The sequence below is a fragment of the Alosa sapidissima genome, chromosome 4 (genome assembly GCF_018492685.1).
Source record: "Alosa sapidissima isolate fAloSap1 chromosome 4, fAloSap1.pri, whole genome shotgun sequence".
In the NCBI taxonomy this organism is placed as follows: domain Eukaryota; kingdom Metazoa; phylum Chordata; class Actinopteri; order Clupeiformes; family Clupeidae; genus Alosa; species Alosa sapidissima.
In genome coordinates this window covers 38445380-38454747 of record NC_055960.1, presented here as the reverse complement: position 1 = coordinate 38454747, position 9368 = coordinate 38445380, and the positions used below count along the sequence as shown (strand labels likewise).

At 40.0% G+C, this 9368-nt stretch overlaps 1 protein-coding gene and 1 long non-coding RNA gene across 2 annotated transcripts in view; one reads left to right on the top strand and one right to left on the bottom strand.

Annotated features, from left to right (window-relative positions):
* Positions 1 to 1806: 1806 nt before the first annotated feature.
* Positions 1807 to 9368, top strand: part of LOC121706757 (kazrin-like) — a 138020-nt gene continuing 130458 nt past the window's right edge. Inside the window, 1 exon segment of the mRNA XM_042088763.1 lies at positions 1807 to 2264. The gene's annotated coding sequence lies outside the window, so the exon portion shown is untranslated.
* Positions 2744 to 5374, bottom strand: LOC121706759. The gene is made up of 2 exons (XR_006031156.1): positions 5045 to 5374; positions 2744 to 2822 (listed from the first exon to the last, which is right to left on the bottom strand). It is a non-coding gene; the product is annotated as an uncharacterized LOC121706759 (long non-coding RNA).

The following is a 9368-nucleotide window of genomic DNA, read 5'->3' as shown; positions in this document are numbered from 1 at the left end:
ATGTGCTATAGAAATAAAAAATTACTTGACTTGACTTGACAAATATACCCCCCTACACACACACACACAAAATAACCACCACTACACACACAAAAAATAACCACCACTACATACACACACACAAAACAACCACCACTACACACACACAAAATAATCCCCCCTACATACACACAAAAGAACCGCCACTACATACATACAAAATAATCCCCCCTACATACACACAAAGTAATCCCTGTTGCACTTAACAGACTTGCCCGGCATCCCCAAACCGTTAGAAAAAGACATAAGTATATAAGTATATATATTCTTTTGATCCCGTGAGGGAAATTTGGTCTCTGCATTTATCCCAATCCGTGAATTAGTGAAACACACTCAGCACACACACAGTGAGGTGAAGCACACACTAATCCCGGTGCAGTGAGCTGCCTGCTACAACAGCGGCGCTCGGGGAGCAGTGAGGAGTTAGGTGCCTTGCTCAAGGGCACTTCAGCCACGCCTACTGGTCGGGGTTCGAATCGGCAACCCGGCACATCATGTCATGGAACGGTTTTATAATGATAAGCCTATTGGATTTTAGTACAGCCATCATTCCCTTCTAAACTAATGCAGAATCAGCTGAAACCATTTCCAACATCTTGAGTCCTTCAAATTGCCATCTTGCTGATTAAAGACTTCCATGTGGATACAAGAGCCCTGTAGATCGTGGAGTATGAAGTTTGCAGTGGTGCTCCTGTGTGTGTGTGTGTGTGTGTGTGTGTGTGTGTGTGTGTGTGTGTGTGTGTGGTGCACCTGCCTTGGCTTGCCGCTGCATTGAGAGACAGAGAGATGCCTTGATAGAGCGCTGTGTACAGGAAGTTGTTGTGGTTGATGTTGTTGTTGTGGTTGTTGTTGTTGTTGTTGTGGTTGTTGTGGTTGTTGTTGTGGTTGTTGTTGTTGCTGCTGCATTGAGCTACAGACTAACATGTGAGCAGGGTCTGGGGCCAGCTGTTTGACACGTCCACTCTGGTGGTCATCACAGATCACATGATGTAAAAAAATATTTTGCACATTACCGACACATACAGAACCAAGATGAACCGGACCACTGTGCTGAACAGAACCAAGATGAACCGGACCACTGTGCTTAACAGAACCGGACCGGACCACTGTGCTGAACAGAACCAAGATGAACCGGACCACTGTGCTTAACAGAACCGGACCGGACCACTGTGGCTGAGGGGGGAGGCTGACTGGAGAGCCGACCTGAACAGAACCTGTGACTCCTCCTTCACCCCCCCATCCTCTCTTCTTCTTCCCCCCCTCTCCCTCTCTCTCTCTCTCTCTCTCTCCCTCTCTCTCTCCATTCCATTCAATTCGATGTTGCTTTATTAGATACAGTGTACGTACAGATTGTAGGCACACACACACACACACAGAGAGCAGTCAATAAATACACACACACACACACACACACACATCATCACACGCACACACACATCAACACACGCACACACATCAACACACGCACACACACACATCAACACACGCACACACACACACGTCAACACACGCACACACATCAACACACGCACACACACACACACATCAACACACACACACATAGAGTTCTCAGTTCCCAGCTCTCTCTCTCTCTCTCTCTCCCTTGCTCTCACTCCCTCTCTCTCTCTCTTTCTCTCCCTCACTCTCTCTCTCTCTCTCTCTGCCTGTGCAGAGTGTGCATGCGCGCGCACACACACACACACACACACACCCTTCATTATCACAGCTGGCAGCAGCAGCAGACACATTCTCACACACACACACTCACACAGAGACAGAGGCAAGCACGGACAAACAGGACCAGCGTCTCTACTCCGCTTCTCTCTTCCCTCCATCTCTCTGTGCGTTCTCTCCGTTCTTCTCTTCTGGAGGATCTCCATCGCTGTCTCTCGCCGGAGCAGAACGACAGCATAATCTTCTCTCTTCTACCTCCATCTCCTCTCCATCTCTCTCTCTCTCCCTCTCCTCTCCATCTCTCTCCCTTCCTCTCCATCTCTCTCTCTCTGTCTTTCGATTTGTTTTCTCCAGGAGGAGAACAACACATCGCCCTTCTTTCCTTCTCTCTTTCCCTCCTCTGTCTCTCTCTCTCCCTCTCTCTTTCTCTCCGTTGCTCTGTCCATCTCTGCGTGCAGAGCTCCGAGGGGACGGCATGGAGGACACGCTCACCTGCAGCACCACTACCTTCTCGCAGGTGTTTGGACGTCAGGGACAGCTCATGCAAGCCAGTGAGTACCTAACTAACACACACACACACACACACACACACACACAAACATACGTCAGGGACAGCTCATGCAAGCCAGTGAGTACCTGACTAACACACACACACACACACACACTCTAAAAAATGCTGGGTTGTTTTCAGCAAATTGGGTTACTAAATTTAAGCCAACAACTGGGTTGAAAATTAACCAATATGTTGGGTTATGTTGACACAACTGTTTAGTTAAAGTTACATAATGTTTGGGTTATGTAACCAAATCCCAAAAAAACTACTAGTTGATTTTTAAAATACTCTGCTTGTACAAACTTTTAATAACTCAAAGTTTGTATTTACTTACTTGAAAGTCACACCTTCTGTTAACAGCTTTAGGCCTGATATAGACAGTCTATATTAAATGGCCATCAAAAGCCATGCAATGAAATAAAACAACATAATCATAATTCAACATAATTATTTATTTGATAGTTTTCTTTATTTTTAAATAGATAGCCTAGTATAAAATGCATGTGATACTTCCATGAAGGCAGGCATATTCCAAAGTCCGTTTTGGGGGTCAGCCCTGTCAATCAAAGAAAAAAAAAAGAGTGCATTTTAATCACTGTTAGCCTACAGAACTTTATATCAAGACTTTCATGAACCATTACCAGTGAATGATGTTGACAGACATAAAAATCCACCAGGGGGGTATTCCATCAACCTCGCTAAAGGCCAAACCTGGCTTATTTTGATAAGTCTCGCTAATTTTAGTGAGGATTCCGTTCCATTAATGAGGTGACGTGAATCCCAGTTTGGTAACCATGGGAATTTATGCCACAGAACTAACCTGCTCCGTACCAGGTTAACTTTCAAGCTAAATTAAGCTGTGTTGCAAAAAAACCCAATCTGTCGGAAAACGAGTCCAAAAAGATGGTTCCTTCAACCTGTGCTCTCGTCACCTGTAGCCAACTTCAAAAATAGGCTAGAAGTAGGCCTATAGAAATGTTTTTTCCGACAGTGCACCAAGCATGAATTTACACATTCACTAGCTCCAAAGAATGTATGAAGATTATACGATTAAAAATGTTTTAACTTCACATGCGTGTGGTTCTAGAAATTGTGCTACTCTGCGTCACTTTGCCTACGTTCGGTGGTGGTGTTCACTTCCCATACGAAGTATTAAGGCTACATTGTTTATCACCTTGACAATGGCATTTTTAGTTATAATCTTTGATGAAAGACATATGTCTACTGCTGATAAAGGGTCATGCACATTTGGTAGGCTGTTCAGTGACAGCTTTGCCGTGGGGCTATATTATATCTGATGCAAGCCAAGGATAATTATTCTGTAGCCTAGGCAGCTAATAATTAAAACTGCTTCATGTGTCAACGATTGTTCATGAATATCAAATCAACTGTGTGCTACACAGGTTAAATACTAGGCATAAATTAAATTGAAAGCCATTGCATTTCAGACAACTTTATTTCAAACACTTTGGGACTTATGGGAGACAATAGGCTATTATGTTGATACTCATTTAATTTATGACCACCTAAACCTAGACAATAATTTGGAGTGAACTCTTTTAATATAAGAACGTAGGCTATAGATAGTTTTGAATATATGCCAAAGTTGTATTTGAGTTTATACCATTTATTTATTCACTCGTTTTGTTCAAGCATAGACTATAGTCTATGTGTTCAAGAGTGAAGCCAATTAAACTCACAATTGATTTCAAACCATTAGCATTGTTGTTTTAAATGTATGCTTTCATTATTCTCCAATTTCTGTAGGCAATCTATTTTTTTCTCTCGATGTTAAATTTGATGACTTTCGATGAAAATCCTGTAGATGGCACTTGTCTGTTTTGGTCTACTTTTCTACCTCGTGCACAAGCAGAGATGAAGCTGAACTAAACCTTGCTTGAATAAACGAGGCCAAGATGCCGCTAACTTGAGTTAATGGAACGGCTTCAGCCCCAAATGAAAGTTTACGCTAGTTCAAGCCAGGCTATTTCTGTTAAGCGCCGCCTTCATTAGCGAGGTTGATGGAATACCCCCCATGAGACAAATTATTAGTGCAAAACACTCAGAAACTATGACCACCTAATATTATGGAGTTGTTTTAAACATAATACCGGTAATACAAAACGTGCATTTACTGTATGTCAGATGAGCTTCATAACACTAACATTAGCCTACCATTAGCCTAACATTAGGCTGACAAACATAAGTTCAGCAGTGCTAATGTTAGCTAGCTAATGTTAACACATTCAGTTAGTGAATCCAAGTTAATGTTACCACCAAGAATTCCACAAGTTACATGGCTATAATATGAGGGTAGGCTACCCTGAATGATTTAATAAGATGATGTTTGGCCTGATTATTATCGTAAGTTACGTGTGTTGTGAAGAGACTGACGTTACTTCGACTGTGTTAGCTAACATTAGTTGACAAACGGTAGCCACGAAGCATATGTAATTAGAACTAGCATAAAGTTACCAAGTCTGCTAACGTTTCCTACCAGCTGCTGGTATGCTAGTAGTTCGTTGTAAAATTTCGTTTTGTTTCTGTTCAGCAGTTCCTATCCAGTGAATACAGAACTATGTTTTTATGAGTCTGTCTTTGTGTAGATTTAACATTAACAGTAGCTAATATTAGCTGAATGAATGACACCTGTTAACCTGCTTGAAGCTGAACGAAATTGGCAGGCAGAATATTCCTTGATATCACGAAGGGTATGTCTCTGGGTGGACTTTTAAAATCCGCCTGGATAAAAATAAATAAATAAAAGCAGATACATACCTTCCGAAATCACCTGATTTCCATTGCATGTTGACAGCTGCTGGACTGGACGGTTGAAAGAATATGCCTGCCTGACGATTTTTTTTCTCGACCTTCAAATAACTATGCAGCTGTGTTGAAGTCACCCTGGTGCTGGGTAGTGTACTCCACGTCAGGCGGGGGACAGGAGGGAGCACAGCCCTAAACTATCGACCCAGCAGTGATAAACTATCAACCCAGCAAGCTGGGTTACAGAAATTACCCAATATGAGTAAAAACAACCAAACCAAAATGACCCAACAGCCTCAACCCAGCGTTTGGGTTGAAAAAATAACCCGGCATTTTTTAGAGTGCACACACACACACACACACACACACACACACACTCAGAGGTCTGATGTGATATGTTGTGGGAGTGTGTGGGTTGGTTGATCTGTAGAATATGTCCACACCCTTCTCAAAGACAGAAGTAAACACATACTGTACATTCAAAGGTTTGTGTGTCTATTGATAGAGTTTGTGTGTGTGTGTGTGTGTGTGTGTTTTATCAGCCTTGCTCCTCAGTAGTGTATGACTTTTCCCTCTAGGGATTACAGCAACACAATGGAAGACTTGATGTCTATATTCACACAACAATTCACACACACACACACACACATCAATACACACTCTCTACACAGACTTTTCCCTCTAAGGGATTACAGCAACGCATTGGAGGAGGTGATGACTATAGTCAGGCTCCTTGGCGTCAATATTCAACGCCATTTAACATAAGGACGATACTCACACACGAGTCATGATCCCACCTGATCAACAACATTACATATTCAAACATCAAAAGTTCCAAGTTCGCATTGACACGCCATGCAGCATCAAAATGAGTTTGAAGCCGTTATGTTGTTTATTTGGTTTGAAGAACTCTGAGCATTGTGTTGTTTATTGTGTTGTTTATTTGGTTTGAAGAACTCTGAGCATTGTGTTGTTTATTTGGTTTGAATAACTCTGAGCATTGTGTTGTTTGTTTATTTGGTTTGAAGAAGTCTGAGCATTGTGTTGTTTATTTATTTGATTTGAAGAACTCTGAGCATTGTGTTGTTTATTTATTTGATTTGAAGAACTCTGAGCATTGTGTTGTTAATTTGGTTTGAAGAACTGAGCATTGTGTTGTTTATTTGGTTTGAAGAACTCTGAGCATTGTGTTGTTTATTTATTTGATTTGAAGAACTCTGAGCATTGTGTTGTTTATTGTGTTGTTTATTTGGTTTGGAGAACTCTGAGCATTGTGTTGTTTATTTATTTGGTTTGGAGAACTCTGAGCATTGTGTTGTTTATTTATTTAATTTGAAGAACTCTGAGCATTGTGTTAAAGAGGGCATGACGTAGGAAAATGCATCGATTTCTGGAAAATTGCATCATGTATCAAAGCAGGAGTTCCTGTTAGGTTCCTGTGTGTGTGTGTCTCTGTGTGTGTGTGTGTGTCTGTGTGTTTGTCTGTGTGTGTGTGTGTGTGTGTGTGTGTCTGTGTGTGTGTGTGTGTCTGTGTGTGTGTGTGCGTGTGTGCGTGTGTGTGTGTGTGTGTGTGCCTGCGCCCTCTGTTATGTTGCATATACGAACCCATGCGAAACACATGTGAACTTATTAACATTCCACATGTGGGCTAAACATGCCTTTGTGTGTGAGAGAGAGAAAGAGAGCGAGAGACAGAGAAAGAGAGAGAGAGAATGTGTGTGTGAGAGAGAGAGAGAGAGAGAGAGAGTGTGTGTGTGTGTGTGAGAGAGAGAGAGAGAGAGAGTATGTGTGTGTGTGTGTGTGAGTGAGAGAGAGAGAGAGAGAGAGTGTGTGTGTGTGAGAGAGAGACAGAGTGTATGTGTGTGTGTGTGAGAGATAGATAGAGAAAGTGTGTGTGTGTTTGCTTGTTTGTTTGCTTGTGTGTGTGTATGTGTGTGTTTGTGTGTGTGTGACAGAGAGAGATAAAGAGAGTGAGAGAGAGAATGTGTGTGTGTGTGTGTGTTTATTGACTGCTCTGTGTGTGTCTGTGTGTGTGTGTGTGTGTGTGTATGTGTGTCTGAGAGAGAGAGAGAGAGAGAGAGTGTGTTGGTGTGTATGTGGATATGGAACATTTGTAGCCTACTCTACTATGACCATGTAAATGTGTATCTGTGTATGACTTTCAGAAATCATATCATCAGATATCATAATCAGCTATTATATAACCAGATATCATTTAAGCAATATGATACTCTTGCACATCGCCACGAGCACGAGTGACATATTGCTTTTATACAACAGTTCCATTACCAACTCATTTAGTTTAGAGACACCAGAGTATTTTTTAGAGTGTTTATTTATTTTGAGACACCAGAGTATGTTTTTAGAGTGTTTATTTATTTTGAGATGCCAGAGTATGTTTTAGAGTGTTCATTTATTATTTTGACACCAGAGTATGTTTTTAGAGTGTTTATTTATTTTGAGACGCCAGAATATGTTTTAGAGTGTTCATTTATTATTTTGACACCAGAGTATATTTTAGAGTGTTTATTTATTTTGAGACACCAGAGTATGTTTTAGAGTGTTTATTTATTTTGACACCAGAGTATGTTTTAGAGTGTTTATTTATTTTGAGACACCAGAGTATGTTTTAGAGTGTTTATTTATTTTGACACACCAGAGTATGTTATAGAGTGTTTATTTATTTTGACACCAGAGTATGTTTTAGAGTGTTTCTTTATTTTGAGACCAGAGTATGTTATAAAGTGTTTATTTATTTTGACACACCAGAGTATATTTTAGAGTGTTTATTTATTTTGACACCAGAGTATGTTATAGAGTGTTTATTTATTTTGAGACACCAGAGTATGTTTTAGAGTGTTTATTTATTTTGACACACCAGAGTATGTTATAGAGTGTTTATTTATTTTGACACCAGAGTATGTTTTAGAGTGTTTCTTTATTTTGAGACCAGAGTATGTTATAAAGTGTTTATTTATTTTGACACACCAGAGTATATTTTAGAGTGTTTATTTATTTTGACACACCAGAGTATGCTATAGAGTGTTTATTTATTTTGACACCAGAGTGTTTATTTATTTTGACACCAGAGTATGTTTTAGAGTGTTTATTTATTTTGACACCAGAGTATGTTATAGAGTGTTTATTGATTTTGAGACTCCAGAGTATGTTTTAGAGTGTTTATTTATTTTGACACACCAGAGTATGTTTTAGAGTGTTTATTTATTTTGACACACCAGAGTATGTTATAGAGTGTTTATTTATTTTGACACCAGAGTATGTTTTAGAGTGTTTCTTTATTTTGAGACCAGAGTATGTTATAAAGTGTTTATTTATTTTGACACACCAGAGTATGTTATAGAGTGTTTATTTATTTTGACACCAGAGTGTTTATTTATTTTGACACCAGAGTATGTTTTAGAGTGTTTATTTATTTTGACACCAGAGTATGTTATAGAGTGTTTATTTATTTTGAGACTCCAGAGTATGTTTTAGAGTGTTTCTTTATTTTGAGACCAGAGTATGTTATAAAGTGTTTATTTATTTTGAGACACCAGAGTATGTTTTAGAGTGTTTATTTATTTTGACACACCAGCGTATATTTTAGAGTGTTTATTTATTTTGACACCAGAGTATGTTATAGAGTGTTTATTTATTTTGATTGTTTTTCAGACTCTTCGCCACAAAAGCTCCAGCCAGAGCTGACAACGTTGCGTTGCTAGGCAACGAACATTCCACATTGTAGCGTAGTGTAGCTAGGCTACTTGTAGACGATGATTTGCACATTCCCTTGGATGGTGCAACCGTTGATATGTCTGCAGTTCACAGCCAGTGGAGGTTGCAGGATTAATGCAAACTTGTTGTTCAGTTGTTCTGGGTGTTTTGGCTGTCTGGTGGTCGTGGCCCCCTAAAATGTGACTCCACCACTTTCTGCTGTCCAGAGAGGGTCGCCAATAGCTCGCAAAAGAGCTCTCCGATCTAGAAAAGTTTAAAAAAATAAAGAGTTAGGCTAATTGCTTGGATGACACAAGAGCGAGATGCGCTCACCGAGATGCGCTTACCCACTCACGTCATTATTTCCCTTTATGATATCATTAGATCGCTCCAGGGGATCTTTGTGGTTCTTTGTCTCCTCGTTAAATGTCAAATGTTATGTTGAAAATGTCGCTGTCTGCCATATTGCTTAATTATCTAGTTTGTTCATTTCTCTTGCTGACGCATTTTATGAATGAATGGAAAGTTGGTGTAGTTTTAACGGTTGCAATGTATCATTCGCGGAGTGATTACTAGCAGTAAGAAGTCAAAGCAAATGTGACATCCAATCAAAAATGAATAA